Source organism: Lactuca virosa, chromosome 3, assembly GCF_052849685.1.
Source record: "Lactuca virosa cultivar CGN04683 chromosome 3, Lactuca_virosa_CGN04683_v6, whole genome shotgun sequence".
NCBI classification, from domain to species: Eukaryota; Viridiplantae; Streptophyta; class Magnoliopsida; order Asterales; family Asteraceae; genus Lactuca; species Lactuca virosa.
The window spans coordinates 323,527,053-323,544,300 of record NC_136428.1 but is presented as its reverse complement, the minus strand read 5'-3'; positions in this window follow the sequence as shown (position 1 = coordinate 323,544,300).

Genomic DNA, 17,248 nt, shown 5'->3' with positions numbered 1-17,248 from the left:
CTTTTCCCCTCTTAATGCCCCTAGGCACTTTGGAAAATTTGGAAAGGATAAATATTATAACACATGGAATCGATCCTATACCCGAAGCATATGGGACACGATTCATGATGTCCCACATAAATACATGATTCTAGACCAGTCTTTTGCTACAATATTTTTTTTATTTGCCATGTTTTCATAATTCGACGATGAAGAGGGATGTCGTAATCATAATCGAATTTTGAAAACGCACTATATATATAGATTTTCCTCAAGTTGAGCCATTCCAACATAAAATTCATATATATATCCTTGACTAAAGATGATTAAAATCTCACGATTTAAGCTTTTAGATTTGAAATGAAGTATAATTTCCTCTCCCTTAATTATAGCAAAACAACTTTTCCCAATTGAAACTTTTGTTTTCTATAATTAACAGTGCTAACTTGAAACACTTATTATAATTATCATAATGATTATTAGCATAACACTTATGCTCCCACTAGCTTTGACATGTACTCAGAAATCAGTTGGACTTCTAGAAATCAATACTTTATTGACTTTCTTACCAAAGTTCAGATTTCTGATACGAGATGCTTTGATAAAACTTTATCAAAGTCGTACACCTTTCCTTAGATAGCACACATGTGTGTCCAAACAATTTTAGAACTATGAAAAGGGATGTCGTAATCATAGTCTCAATTGTTTAGACCTTTGCCATTTCTCACAAGTCCATGTTAGTGTGTCGGTTAACCACACACGCTCCACTAACGACTTTGAGAATGCAACTATCATAATTGCTATCTACTTAAAACCTCTTAGTGAAAGCGTTTCCTCACCATTATTTTCATGAATCGGATAGAAACCTTATGACACTTAGATTTTATGGTGTATGTGTTCCTTTCCATGTGAATTTGTCAAAACCATAATCACAAGACACGGTTAGTGACAAATTCATATGGACTGAACTTGTTGTTGGATTAATGTCTAAGTCCATAACTATAATTGGTAAGACTTGACCCGACCCGGCATGGTCCATTTGGGTTGCATGACATCATGCATTTAGATAGACTATAATGAGAGAAATAACACTTAAGGTTGGTTAATATATTATAAGTTCTAATATATTAATAAGGTTATTTAATTAGTATTGATCAAGAATTAATTTGGAATTAATTAAGTGATCAAAAGGAGACTAATTAAATATATGGGTTGATTGTGTAAATCATTCATTCTTATATATGTGGGCTTGTGATCCAAGATTCCTTATGTTGGACTAAGTCCATGGGGTGACCCATGGATACTCCATGGAGGTTAAAATCCATGGAGCATAAGGAATGGGTAAAGTTATGAGTTACATGGTGTAACCCTAATAGCCACCATATAAAAGAATCCCATGGCTCAAGAAATCGTGCACTAATGTGTGAGTGTGAGGGCTAGACGATTTCAAGGAGTGTTCAAGTTTCTCTCAAGTTATTCCAAGTGTATTTGGTGTTGTGTGAACCATTTGAGGTGTCACACTTGGGGCACTAGGCACTCAAGCTTCATGAAGACATTCTACATCAAAGAGGTATGTATTCTATCTTGTTATATTTATTATTTTGTATGCTAGATTAGGATAATACCTTGGATGTTCATAATTGTATGTATAATAGAGAAAACATAGATCCAAGGTATTTAGGGTTGCATGTACACTTAGGAGTGTTAGAATGCTCAAAACCCAACAGTGGTATTAGAGCCTAGGCTTGTTTTCTTGTTATACTTGCAAAAGTAGCTGAAAAATCGAGCTGGATGCATATATTCGATTGTTTTGGCTGGAATTGGACTAGGAACATTACCCTAAGATGTTTTTGGACTAATAAACTTGTTTTTGATGTGGTAATGTTCATGCTAATCCAATTTCTAAGATAATTGTCATAATTTCAAGATTTGTATTAGTTTGTATGTTCATGCTAATTTCTTGAAGATTGATGATTTGAATTATCTTGTTCTTATGAGGTTCTTAGATTAATAGAAAAGTTGTGTGAAATTGTTGTTTTCAATCCATTTTAATCTAAGAGTTTATTCCAAAGTGTGGTTTTGTAACTTGTCCTCAAGTTATATGAAAAGTCACATTTAAGAATCATAAAACTCATAAAAGTTGGCAAAGGTTACAAAATGAAGAGTCTAGTTCTAATTAAATGGTTTTATGACTCCATAACTTGTCCTCAAGTTATGGAGGTTCAAGAGTCTCTTCATTAAATTAAAAAAAAAATGTAACCTTAATTAGTTCCATAAGTTACAATAAAAAAGTTATTTTTTTTTATTAATTAGTTTAAAGTCTTCCATAACTTGTCCTCAAGTTATGGAACTTGAAGAGTTTTTTTTTTTTTTTTAATTAAAACTACTTTAAACTCATAAGTTATGGAATTAATTAGTTTTGAATAGTTTCAAAACTTGCCCTGAAGTTTTGGAATTTGAAAAGTTTTCACTTATGAATACTTTAATTCCAAGTTAGCCCTTAGAATTTTAAAAGTTAAAATTCAACCCTTATACTTTATAATATTATAAGTTAATAATATTTATATATATATATATATATATATATATATATATATATGTATAAGAGTAAAGTCAGTCTTACCGTTAGTAGGCCTCATTCACGAAGCCGGTCTATAAGGGGGGTATAAGGTTACTGCCTATAAAATGGCAGTTTAATGGGTGTCCACTCTCACCCACCGCTTCCTTGACTGGTGGAGGGTCGTTAGCCGAACGGGTAGGACAAGGACTATAATTCTCCTTTCATTAAAAGTATTAATGATAAATACTAAGTAACTAAACTCATATTAATAACCAATCTTAGTTACTTAGGAAAATGTGAATTTAGTGCTAACCCATGAAATTACACTTTGCACTTTGCTTAAGTCGTTAGTGGAGCGTGTGTGGTTAATCGGCACACTAACCTAGACTTAACAAGGTAGGCAAAGGGTAACTTAATATTTATAATAGTATCGGTGGAGCGTGTGTGGTTAACCGGCACACTGATTAAGGGGTAAATATTAAGGGTACCAAGTATATTTGCATGGTTATTCACACCTTGTTTTGTGATCCTCGGAATCCCAATCACAAAACCTGAAGGGCACACTCGAGATTGAAACATGCCTTTGAACAGTTCAATGAATCTCAAAGATCTAGGACTTTCAAATCCAATTAAAACCTAATAAATTATTTCATTTTTCATGGTGGAAATTGGTGAATCGTCATTCACCTACCTTCAAATATTTTATAGCTTGGATTACTGCATCCCTCTTCTAAGTTATAAAATAGTTTGTTGGGTCCTAGCCTTAATATTTCATACTGGGTGTCATATTAAGGACTTTAAATCAACTATCTTGAATATCTCCCAAAAAGATGTCTGGTCTAGACATTTATGATCTTCCCAAATCTCTTGAAACAAGCTTTCCTAAATGAAGATGATGTCCCATGGATATCATACTTCTTTCACCTCCTCCAATTATTCTCCCTAACCCACAAGTTCGTAAAAAGTTTAAGGTCACTCAAGCCCTATTGGCAAGGCAAGGTCTAGGTGTGATCACATCTTGGAGATGTAGTCACATATTGACAAGCCGGGAGAGTTGGGTGTCAAAGTCTTGAGAAAGTTGGTGGCTCAACTACTTTCTAAGTCACATAGTGAGTTCTTTTGGGAATCCTATGAAACAGACTAAGACAAGACCCTTAATGATCTTATCTATTTGCTAAGATCAACTTCCTAAAACGCTATGGACATTGACAATGATGACATTGGATATCCAGTAAAGCTCTCTCTTCCCAATGGAAAGGGATCAGCCATAGTCAACTCGGTTGACCCAATGGTAAAGAGAGAGGCGAAGTCTGAGATAGTCCCATTATCAAGGGTCCATAGGTAACTATTGCCAAAGGAAGGGGCATTGGTTACGAAGCTGCCAAATTTACCTAAGGATGTTAAAGTCAATAAGTTTGGCTCTACTTCAGGTAAAGTCCATTGTCTAACTCTATTAATTACATGTTGATTCTGATCATGAAGATGGATTTCAATCGCATGGTTCGGTGATCAGAATTTTGGGCTATTACTTAAGAGTTATGATATTTATATTGCTTAGGAATAGATAACAACAAGGTTTTCATATGGATTGTAAGGATAAGTTTTTCCGCAAAGTTTTAAAATAAAAGTAAAAGGTTTTGATTTTATTTATTTTAAGTATCCTTACAATGACATTTGTGAAAAGTTGTTGCTTATAAGATTCCATTGATAGCAATATTGGAAAAATGGATTTGATTCTTTCGGTTGTGGTAGTGTCTAATATTACCAAATAAGGAAAGATTCTCATCACCCAAGGTTCAATTGGACCGAAACTTGGTATCATGCAAGTTGTATAGTATGATGAATGAGAACTTTCAGCTTGGAAAATTAAGACTAATTCCTTATGTGAATAAGGAAAGTACTAAGGGATCGAGTACACATTCTTGTGCACTGGTCAAGTCCACCACAAAAGATCAAGAAGACTATTCGTCATGATTTACTTAAGTTCAGTAAATATGGTTATACTTATAAGTTTAAGTATAAGTCTGTAGCATTGGAGAAGTTTCAATGTGAGACAGAACGAATAAGAAGAATCAAAGTATGGCAGAAAGATAAAAGTTTCTCAAATCTGAAAAGATGGGAGAGTACTTTAGTATCATGTTTATGATCATCTTAATGATTAAGATACCATATCACAATTGGTCCTCTAAAGTCATCTTAGTGCATTCTTATGACTAAGAAGATGAGTCATGAATTGTTGAAATGGTTAAATCAAAAAGATGAGTCATACTTCGTTCCAAAACAATTCTTAGAGTCATACTCCAAGATTGTAACTTGAGTGACATATCTTAAAGAGGGTTTGTTAACACTAGTCAAATGTAAGAGTAAAAGGTTATCTACTCTTGTACATTTGAAATTGGTAAGTTGTGATGTTTTGGATAAAACAGAGACCAACTTAGGCCAATTGTGTAAAGTGTTAGTCTTGATAAAGAATCCGCACTATCTCTTGAATATTTGACAAGGGAGTCTTATATGTCAAGAGGACAGTGGGAGTCTTAAAGCTCTTGAAAGTTTCAAGACTTAATCAAGAATAAAACCTAAAGTCCTTCACTAGCACACGACTTGAGGTTTATAACCTATCGTGTTGAAATTTTTGTGCCTATTCAAGTTGGCTTTGCATAGGAGTTCTGACAGTTCTCAATTGGTTGCACAACTACTTGGAAGCAATGGCAGGCACCTGAGCTACCAAATGGCAAGAATTTAAGATTGCACAAGTTTAATCAATATGAGTTTGGATTTGTCACTAACCTTGTCTTGTGATTATGGTTTTGACAAATTCACATGGATAAGAACATATACACTATTAAATCTAAGTGTCATAAGGTTTCTCTCCGATTCATGAAAATGATGGTGAGGAAACACTTTCACTAAGTAGATTTTAGCTAGATAGCAATTGTGATATTTGCATTCTCAAAGTCGTTAGTGGAGCGTGTGTGGTTTACCAACACACTAACATGGACTTGTGAGAAGTGGCAAAGGTCTAAACAATTGAGACTATGATTACGGCATCCCTTTTCATAGTTCTAAAATTGTTTAGACACACATGTGAGCTATCTAAGAGAGGTGTATGATTTCGATAAAGTTTTATCAAAACAATCTAGTATCAGAAATCTGAACTTTGGTAAGAAAGTCAGCTGATTTCTGAGTACATGTCAAAGCTAGTGGGAGCATAAGTGTTATGCTAATAATCATCATGTTAGTGGGAGCATGATAATTATGACAAAGGTTGCAAGTTAGCAATGTTAATTATAGAAAACAAAAGTTTCAATTCGTGAGGTTGCAGGGGTTGAAAAAGTTGTTTTGCTATAATTAAGGGAGAGGAAATTATACTTCATTTCAATTCTAAAAGCTTAGATTGAGATTTTAATCGTATTTAATCAAGGATATATATATGAATTTCATGTTGGAATGGCTCAACATAAGGAAATTCTATATATGGGTCCATTATTTGCGTTCTAAAATTCGATTATGATTACGGCATCCCTTTTCATAATCTGAATTTTGAGAACTTGGCAAATTGAAATGGAAATATTATAGCAAAAGACTGGTTTAGTCTTTATGTGAGACATCATGAATCGTGTCCCATATGCTTCGGATATAGGATCGATTACATGTGCTATATTCATCCTTTCTAAAATTTTCCAAATGCCTGGGGCATTATGAAGGGAAAACGTCTAGAATTGGATATGACTAAAATGATTAAGCAATTGTCGAGGACAATCTAAGGTTTACCAAAGATTGGTTGCTTAAGGACAGTTGGAAGTATAATGTTAATTCTGGAAGGACCATATTGACATAATCTGTAAGGAGGCAACTCCTGTTCAGAAGTGATAGTCAAAATGGAATATGGAAATGTTTCAAAGTTAGAAATTATTCAATCCGTGTAAGATTAGGAAACTTAATGAAAGAAGGATGTTTCCAAGGAGCTGGTCTCCTTTGGAATGCTCTGTAATGATTGTTGTCAAGTCTTTCTGACTTTGTGCATAATCATTAAGAGGATCAATGCATATAAGTTTAGAATCTAACAGATTTCAGTAAATGGCATGAATTTGGAATTCTTGCATTTGTAGTAAGGATTTGGGACTGTGAAAAGAGGATCATTGCAGTGATGTTCAATTGATCTATTTTACAAAGTAAAGATCATAGACAAACATAGTATGCATACTTGGTGTATGGCATGACTAGTGTTTAGAAAACATAGTGTACATGCTTGGAGCATGGGACAACTATTGTTTTAAATTCAAGTATAAAGTTGATAAAACCGAAACAATGAATAATGAGTAATCAGTATGGTGATAAATAAAGGTGTTTATTTATATTCATAGGGTTTGCTACCATATTTGATTCATTTATTCTTGTGTTTCACTTTGCATGTTTTGACTTCCAAAATAACTAAGTCGCTCTTCCTGAATGATTAAGTTATTCAAACCATCCACAGTCGGTCGTATGTTGGAAGTAGATATGAATCAAGACTGTCATGGGTTGGTTTGTAGAGGTCCAAGTTAGTGGACAAAGTGGTGCTACAACACTCATGAGTGCTCATAAGTTCTGAGTATTGGATTCAACCCGTGCTCATTTGAATCACTTCATGGATTTTATCACGAGTGATCATGAGACGATAATATCTTATATTCTTCAAACCTAGAGATATGAGTTGTTACTATGAGTTGGTTATACATTGATTGCACGAAAACGCATTGGTAACTCGATGTTATAAAACGTGCCTTTGTGTATGATTCAACAAGTAGTAGAACAAGCCATATGAGTCGAAGTTTATCCATTCCTTTTACCTTCGGGATAAAAGCGATATCTGTGGGCCCCTCGATGATTTAAAGATGATACATGTGAGTGCTTGGCCAAGCCAGGACTGATTTGATTTGTTCAATTAGTCAGTCATCATGAATCGGAAATTGGGAAACAACAAATGGACAGAGAGAATGATTGATAATCCATGTCTCAGTCCATATGATATCTAGAATGGAGGAATATATGATCCCTTATCTAATGGACAAGTCATTGACAAAGGTCAGAATTCATCGACAAGGTCAGAGTTCGACAGAAGCTTTTGAGAGCTACGATTGCTGATCGGTTCCTGAAGTCATACGCAATAATAGTTTTAGACTTATCCAAGTGGGAGACTGTTGGATTAATGTCTAAGTCCATAACTATAATTGGTAAGACTTGACCTGACCCGGCATGGTCCATTTGGGTTGCATGGCATCATGCATTTGGATAGACTATAATGAGAGAACTAACACTTAAGGTTGGTTAATATATTATAAGTTCTAATATATTAATAAGGTTATTTAATTAGTATTGATCAAGAATTAATTTGGAATTAATTAAGTGATCAAAAGGAGACTAATTAAATATATGGGTTGATTGTGTAAATCATTCATTCTTATATATGTGGGCTTGTGATCCAAGATTCCTTATGTTGGACTAAGTCCATGGGGTGACCCATGGATACTCCATGGAGGTTAAAATCCATGGAGCATAAGGAATGGGTAAAGTTATGAGTTACATGGTGTAACCCTAATAGCCACCATATAAAAGAATCCCATGGCTCAAGAAATCGTGCACTAATGTGTGAGTGTGAGGGCTAGACGATTTCAAGGAGTGTTCAAGTTTCTCTCAAGTTATTCCAAGTGTATTTGGTGTTGTGTGAACCATTTGAGGTGTCACACTTGGGGCACTAGGCACTCAAGCTTCATGAAGACATTCTACATCAAAGAGGTATGTATTCTATCTTGTGATATTTATTATTTTGTATGCTAGATTAGGATAATACCTTGGATATTCATAATTGTATGTATAATAGAGAAAACATAGATCCAAGGTATTTAGGGTTGCATGTACACTTAGGAGTGTTAGAATGCTCAAAACCCAACACTTGTGCAGTCTTAACTTCTTGCCACCTGGCAGCACAAGGGTCTGTCATTGCTTCCAAGTTGTTATGTAATCAACTGAGAACTCTCGGAACTCATATGCAAAGCCAAATTTAACTAGAATGGGCACGTAAATAGGAATATGTTAACACGAAAGGTTATAAACCTCAAGTCGTGAGCTAGTGATAAACTACAAGTTTTATTCTTGATTAGACTCTTTCAAGATCTTTTAGACTCCCACTGTCCTCTTGACATATAAGACTCTCTTGCCAAGACCCATTGTTTGACAAACAAATATTCAAGAGATAGTGCAGATTCTTATCAAGAGAAACACTTCACACAATTGGCCTAAGTTGGTCTCTGTTTTATCCAAAACATCACAACTTACCAATTTCAAATGTACAAGAGTAGGACACATTTTACTCTTACATTTGATAAGTGTTAATAAACCTTCTTGAAGATGTATCACTCAAATTACAATCTTGGAGTATGACTCTAAGACTAAGTATGATTCATCTTTTGATTCAACAATTCACGATTCCTCTTCTTAGTCAAACAAATGCACTAAGATTTCCTTAGAGAATCAATTGTGATATGGTTTCATAATCATTAAGATGATCATATAACATGATACTAAAGTACTCTCCCATCTTTTCAGATTTGAGAAACTTTTATCTTTCTGCCAAATTTGATTCTTCTCATTCGTTCTGCCATACATCGAAACTTTTCCAATATTTCAGAATTACATTTAAACTTGTAAGTATAACCATATTTACTGAACTTCAGTAAATCATGACGAATAATCTTATCGATATTTGTGGTGGACTTGACCAGTGCATAAGAATGTGTACTCGATCCCTTAGTCCTTCACTTGACTCACATATACATGTGAACAAGGAACTAGTCTTAATTTTCCAAAGATGAAAATTCTCATTCACTATACAATACAACTTGCATAATTCCAAGTTTCTATCCAACTAAAACTTGGTTGATGAGAATCTTTCCTTATTTGGTAAATTATGACACTACCACAAACGAAAGAATCAAATCCATTTTCCAATGTTGCTATCAATGGAATCATATAAACAACAATTTTTTTCACAAATGCCACTGTACGGATATTTAAAATAAATAAAGACGAAACTTTTCTTTTATTTAAAACTTGCGGAAAAACTTATCCTTAGAATGCAAATGCATATGAAAACTATGTTGTTATCTATTCCTAAGCAATCTATCACAACTTTTAAGTAGCAGATCAAAAATTCTGATCATCGAACCATCCGATCGAAATCCATCTTCACAATCAGAATCAGCTTACTCTTCTTTAAGCTTCCTCTCTTTTCTTTGATTCTTAAAACTTTAACATGTGACCCAGTCACATCATGTAATAAGAATCTCTAAATAGGAACTTCATAGAGTTAGATAGTGGACTTTACCCGAAGTAGAGTTAAACTTTGACTTTTACCATCCTAATGAACTTTCAGGTAAATAGGGCAGCTTCGCAACTAATGCCCCTTCTTTTGGCAATAGAAACTTATGGACTCTTTAGTCATGGTACACGGGACTATCTCAGACTCAACCTTTCTCTTAACCATTTGGTCAACCCAGTTGACTATGGCTGATCCCTCTCCATTGAGAAGAGAAAGCTTTTCTGGATTTCCAATGTCACCATTGTCAATTTCCATAGAAGTTTGGGAAGTCGATCATCCAATCAAATTTGCTTTACCAGTGCTTCAAATCATTGCTGATTCAGTAGTATCAAGTAAATAGGTAAGATCATTAAGGTTCATGTCATGGTCTGTCATGTAGTAGTCCTATAGGAACTCACTATGTGACTTAGAAAGTGATTGAAGAACCTAATCAACAACCAACTTCCTTTAGACCTTGACGCCCAACTCTCCCGGCTTGTCAATATGTGACTTTATCTCCAAGATGGGAGCACACATAGACTTTGCTTGCCAATAGGGCTTGAGTGACCTTGAACTTTTCAAAAACTTGTGGGTTAGGGAGAATAATTGGAGGAGGTGAAGGAAGAGAAGTATGATTTCCATGAACCAACCATGGGACATCATCTTCATTAGGAAAGCATGTTCCTAGGGATTTGGGAAGATCATAGTTGTCTGAACTAGACATCTACAATGGGAGATATTCAAGTTAGTTGATTTAAGTCCTTAATATAACACCCAATATGAAATATTAAGGATAGGACCCAACACAATACTTTTATAACTTGGAAAAAGGATGTCGTAATCCTAGCTACAAAATATTTGAAGGTAGGTGAATGACGATTCACCAATTTCCACCATGAAAAACGAAATAAATTATTAGGTTTTTAATTGGCTTTGAAACTCCTAGATCTTTTGAGATTCATTCAACTTTTCAATGGCATGTTTAAATCTCGATTGTGCCCTCTCAAGTTTTGTGACTGGGATGCCGAGGATCACAAAAAAATGTGTGAATAACCATGCAAATATACTTGGTACCCTTAATATTTATCACTTAATCGATGTGCCGGTTAACCACACGCGCTCCACCGATCCTATGATAAACATTAAGTTACCCTTTGCCTACCTTGTTAAATCCAAGTTAGTGTGCCGGTTAACCACACGCGCTCCACTAACGACTTAAGCAAGGTGCAAAGTGTAATTTCATGGGTTGGCACCAAATTCACATTTTCCTAAAGTAACTAAGATTGGGAATTTATAAAAGGTTTAATTACTTTATATTTATCATTATACTTATAATGAAGGGAGAATTATAGTCCTTGTCCTACCCGTTTGGCTAACGACCCTCCACCAGTCAAGGAAGTGGTGGGTGAGAGTGGACACCCATTAAGCTGCCATTTTATAGGCAACAACCTTATACCCCCCTTATGGACCGACTTCGTGAATGAGGCCTACTAACGGTAAGACTGACTTGATCTTATACATATATATATATATTATTAACTTAGAATACTATAAACTATAAGGGTTGAAATTTAACTTTTAAAATTCTAGGGTTTGGAATTAAAGTGTGTATGAGACTTTACAAATTCCAAAACTTGAGGGCATGTTTTGAACTATTCAAAAACTTTTGGATTTTCATAACTTATGAGTTTAATTAAGGTTTTAAAAACTTTAATGAAGAGACTCTTGAACATCCATAACTTGAGGACAAGTTATGGAGTTCATAAAACAAAAAGACTCTTCAATTTTGTAACCTATGCATTTTAATGGATTTTTAAAAGAAATGACTTTTGGTAATCCATAACTTGAGGACAAATTATGGACTCCATTAAAAACACATTTAGATCAAGAATTAACTAACAAATATTCTCATCAAATAATTCCTATGACCGACCAAAACTCATAAGTGTATGAACAATCATATCAACAATTTCAAGAATTACATAAACACACATAAAACTTGAAATTTTGATAACAACCTTGAAATTGGTTTACCATAATCATTAGCACATAAAAAAGGTTTATAAGTTCAAAAGCAGCTTAGGGTAATTATTCTAGTCCAATTTCAGCCAAAAACATCGAAAATATGCAAACTGGAAGACCAGCTCGTCGAGTTGTCTAAGGAACTTGCCGAGTTCATGGTTTAACTCATGAAATCGTCGAGTTTTTGGCCAGAAATCGTCGAGTTTTCAGTCTGGGCAGATTCTTGGTTTTGAAAAATAAGTTGCATCAAGTATAAATGAAAACAAGCCTAGGCTCTGATACCACTCATGGGTTTTGAGCATTCTAACACTCCTACGGTGTACATGCAACCCTATAAACCTTGGATCTATGTTTTGTCTATTATACATGAAAATATTCAATATTCCAAGGTTTAATCCTAACTAGCATAATATGAAGCAACTATACTACAAAAGCCTAGTTAGATAACATACCTTTTGATGGTGCTTGAAGTCTTGATCTTTAAGAGCTTAGCCCCAATGGTGTGGAAGCCTCAAGTGGAATCACAAATCACCAAAAACACCTTGGAAAAACTTGAGAGAATAGAATGCACACTAGAAATCGGCCCACTCTTGTATCCTCACACACTAGTGTCATTTCATGTGCCAAAGACCTCTTTATATAGTATGGATGATTAGGGTTACATTCATGTAAACCCTACTACCCATGACCTTTCATTTCCATAGGATCCATGAAAGCTTAGCCCAACCTAAATGAACTTGGCCCATTCCATAGTTACATATATAAGAGTCCATATTTAATTAGTTCCTTTTTTATCACTAAATTATTTCTAAATTAATTGTTGATCAATACTAATTAAATAATATGATTCCATATTAATATATTAGAACTTATAATATATTAATATAAATCATAAACATACTATTCTCAAAAGACTATCCATATAAATTGTTCCGGTGAAGTGCAACCCAAATGGACCATGCCAAGTCGGGTCAAGTACATACCAATTATAGTTATGGGCTTAGACACTAATCCAACAGAAGCCTCCTTGCTGGACCAACACTCTAGAACACATTCTTCTTCTTCTTCTAGCCACTAAAACACCAAGATGGATCCAAAGCAACCAAGAGGGATGAGGGTTAGGGTTTTCTCAGTTGGAGGGAGGTGGGGCTGAGAAATGAACCCTAAAACCGAGTTAAGGGAGCTTAAATACGTGAGAAACCCTAAAAGTTTGTGGGTGTTGGGTTCGAAATAAGTTTTAAGGTGTCGAAGTCGAATTCAATGCTCCGTTAATTCATACTCTAATTTCATTTCATACATTCGATTTATAGCAACTACATTTGGTATCAGAGCGGGTGTTCTTGATTTTATCAAGAATTGATCCATGATGGCATTTCAGATTTGGTGATTCTTCATGTTCTTTTTGATCTTTGTGTTTAGAGAGTGTTTTGTGTTCTAGAAATTGAATTTTTCCTTGATTTGATCCATAATTCGATTTTCTCTCTCTAGAATACTTGTTTGTGTCACTTTCTCTCTCTAGAAAACCCATTCAAAATCACTTTTTCACTCCAAAAAATTTTCAAGTTTCTGTGATCATGGTGCTTTTGGATCATGATTCTTGGATTGTGATCATTGAAGATGTGAAATCCAAAGTCAACGCAAGTCAATTCTATGGATTGGTGTTGAAAGATGGGTTGATTTCATGGGAAACTTTGATTTCTTATGGAGGTTTGAAGGATGATCATGGGAGATTGATTTTTCAACCACTTTCGAAGATTGAATGCATGGCTGAAAATGCTCAGATCATGTCATCTCTTGGTTATAAGAAATCGACAAGTAAAGAAAGAGAATTGTTTGATAAGCCATTCACTTCTCTTATTGAAAACCCAAATGATCTTCTTGCTCTTAAGTTTGTTGATGTTCTAGACAATGGAGTTCAATGCGATGTTCTTGATGTTCTTGAAGTTCATGACAAGAAGATTCAAGTTGATTCTCATGAAAATGCAAAAGTTTTTGCTCAATTGGAGTTCAAACCGATGATATTTTGTGTTCTTGTGATTCGTTTGAAGGAATGATTCCTTATCGAAAGCCATCAATCCAAGAAATTCACAAGTATCAAACTCCAAAAGATTTGATTCAAGCTTGCAAAGTTGAAGTTGTGAAGAATGAAGTGGTTCGTGAAATTAAATCTTGAAGATGCAAAAAATGAGAAAGAAAAAGAAGAAGAAGATTAAACGGAAGAACAAGCGGGTTTACTCACAAAAATCATCAAATGTTGTTGTGAATCCGAAATCCATGAAGCAAATTTGGGTTCCAAAGCAACAATCTCCAAGTGTTGCATTGAATTTGAAGTCAAAACCCAAAAGTGATGATGGTTCTTATGATGATGTTCTTGGATCGTTGAAGAACACGAAGAACGAGTTGTACAACACGCATCGTGGGTGGTACAATGTTCAAATTGGAGATTTTCTCGTTCCAAGAAAAGAACCAAGATCTTCTAAGTTTGATTCGTTCGTTGCAAATGGAACTCAGATCATCAAAAAGTTATCACAAATTCTCAAATGGATTCCAAAACGTCCATGAATTCGATTCGTACTTTGTGTTTTTCAATTTTAATCGATTTGTCTCATTGGATTAAATCCGTTTCAAACCCCTTTGATTGATCCAATATTTTTTATAGATCAAACATCAAAATCAAAATCACTTTCTCAAATTCAAAATTCACTGTTCAACAATTAATTCATTTTTTTAATATGAGCCCAAATTCGATCACTGTTCATGTCCAGTATTTGATTCCAAAATTTCATAATCGCATACTGTTCATTTAACGAGTCCAATCCGATTTCTATTTATTTTTGTTTTGCCCAATGTCCAAATGAATCAGTTCATTCGTTAAAGTCAAAATCAGAGAATAGAAGTCAAAATTAGAATTTCAACATACGTTCTTGATGAATCGAAATCGAAAATTCCTTGATTAAAGTCGAATTCATCCTAGAATATTGCTACTGCACATTCGCAAATGTGAACAATTTGAGGGTCAAATGCTTTTGGCTTTGTTTCGTTCGTATCTGTTTCTTTCGCATCCTAGTGTTGTAATCGAGTTTGTGATTAATTGATTTTGAGTCAAAAGTTGTTGAAGTCTAATAAGTTGATCTTGATTTGGTGTTAATGGTTGATTTCGATTTTGGTTGGAGTCATATTTGGTTGGAGCTGACTGATGTTTGATAGTCAAACAGTCTTCATTCGTCGATGTTGCTGGTTATAATCAGATTGGAAATCGAAGTTTGATTTTGATTAATGACTTGATTTCGAAGGCTAAGAATTAGTTGATTTCGACAGTTTGGGTATCGATTGATGCTTGGGTATGATGACAACGAAGGCTGTGATGTTGTACTTGGAGTCGAACTCAAGTTTGATAAGTGTTCGTTAACGAGATTGAGTGAAAGTTGAAACTGGTTGAGATACTGATTTCATTTTCGAAACTAAGGAATCAATTTCAAAATTGAAGATTTAATTCCGAGTGTTCAAACTGTGAAAGCGACTCGATGGGTTCTAATTCAAAATTGAAGAACGAAGTCAAAATTCAATGATGCTTGGGAACAAACTGCTATAGATGGTTCGATTGATGATGGTTATAAGATCGATTTTGAATGTTTGTTAATTTTGTTGTCGACAGTCATTGAAAGCTAAGGACGAACAGGTTTTGGGTTAACACCAAAAAACCAATGATGGTTCGTTGGTCGATGAGTCTGTATTCGTTTTTGATGATCGATGGTTGAAAGCTAACAGGGAATGTACATTTGGAGTTGAAATTGACTTCGAATGTTGATAAGTTTGATGTCTAATGGTAATTTTTGAAGTTGATGATTGAAGCCATGGGTTTTGAGGAGCGATTGACGATGGTTGCAAGCTTTAAGAATCGAAGGGTCGATATAGTTGACGACTTGGTTGGAATCTAAATTCGTTTTTGTGTTGATTCGGGTTGATTTTGGTAGTCAAAATGAGTTCGATTGGGAATTGGAAGGACTGGTATCGATAGTTGATTTTAACGATTCGCTTTTGGCATAAGACTGAGTTTGTAGTCTATAGTCAACGATATTTGATGAAAAGCGACGAATTGGAATCGACATGGCTGATGCTTCATTGGGTCGACGAATACTGAAGTCGATGGTAATGAAAAACAAAGGATGAATCGTGAATGGTTTTATGTTTATGGATATACTAGGCGAATCCCCGCACGTTGCGCGAGAATAGAATTATATAGTTAAAATAATAACTTTTATCAAATTATTATTTAATATTTCTACTTTGAAACAAAATGTTAGTAGTAAAGCAAACATATAGTTAACATATTAGTTTTATTAAACATTATAGTTTAATTTTTAAGTCATTGTTATATATACAATTATTTGATAATTTTATAAACCGTTTAAAATTGTGTAAATTATATATCAAATGAATGATAATATAACGGGTAACAAAACGTATGAACGAAAATATAAACTGCAACTTTTAGTAACATAAAAATAGAAAAACATTTATTATAACATTTGTATTAAAAAAGATATATATACAACGAATAATAAAAAATATGAAAAATAAACACTATAACTTTTAATAACATAAAAACACTAAAACATCTATTATAACATTTATATTAACTCTTCATATTTAAATCACAAATCTCTTCAAATACATTAATGTTTTTAATGAGCAAAATTTTACAACCTTATAAAAGAAAGGAAAATAAAAAGTTATTAGTGATTACTAATTAATAATCATAAGTTAAAAACTCTTGAGTTGTAACTAATAAATATACATAAATTAGAAAACTCTTGAGTTGTAGTGTGAGTTTCAAATGAATGCGGTACTTGGAAATGTATATTTATTATTATTATTATTATTATTATTATTATTATTATTATTATTATTATTATTATTATTATTATTATATTCGTCTAAATAATTGGTTTTGATGCATCATTTTAATCCCTTCAATTATTAAACATAAAGATATTTAATTATAAATTTATAACATACATAGGTGCATATACATGTTAAACAAATCACATATAATATATATATTTTCATAAATGTCATATGTAATTCTTGTCGTAGTAATATGGATAAATTACTTTCATATGAAGAACATACCATGATAAGTCTATCATAATTAGATATCAAATGTTCAAAATTATGTTATCTTTTAAATATTGTCTTTTAAATATGTTTTGTAGGATAACCCAACAAAAAAATAATAGAAAATAAACATAATCAAAATAGAAAAAATACAATCAAATAAATAAGAGCATTGGGTGGTTGAATATATAAATAAAGATGTTACATAAACATACATTTAAATCAAAAGAAAA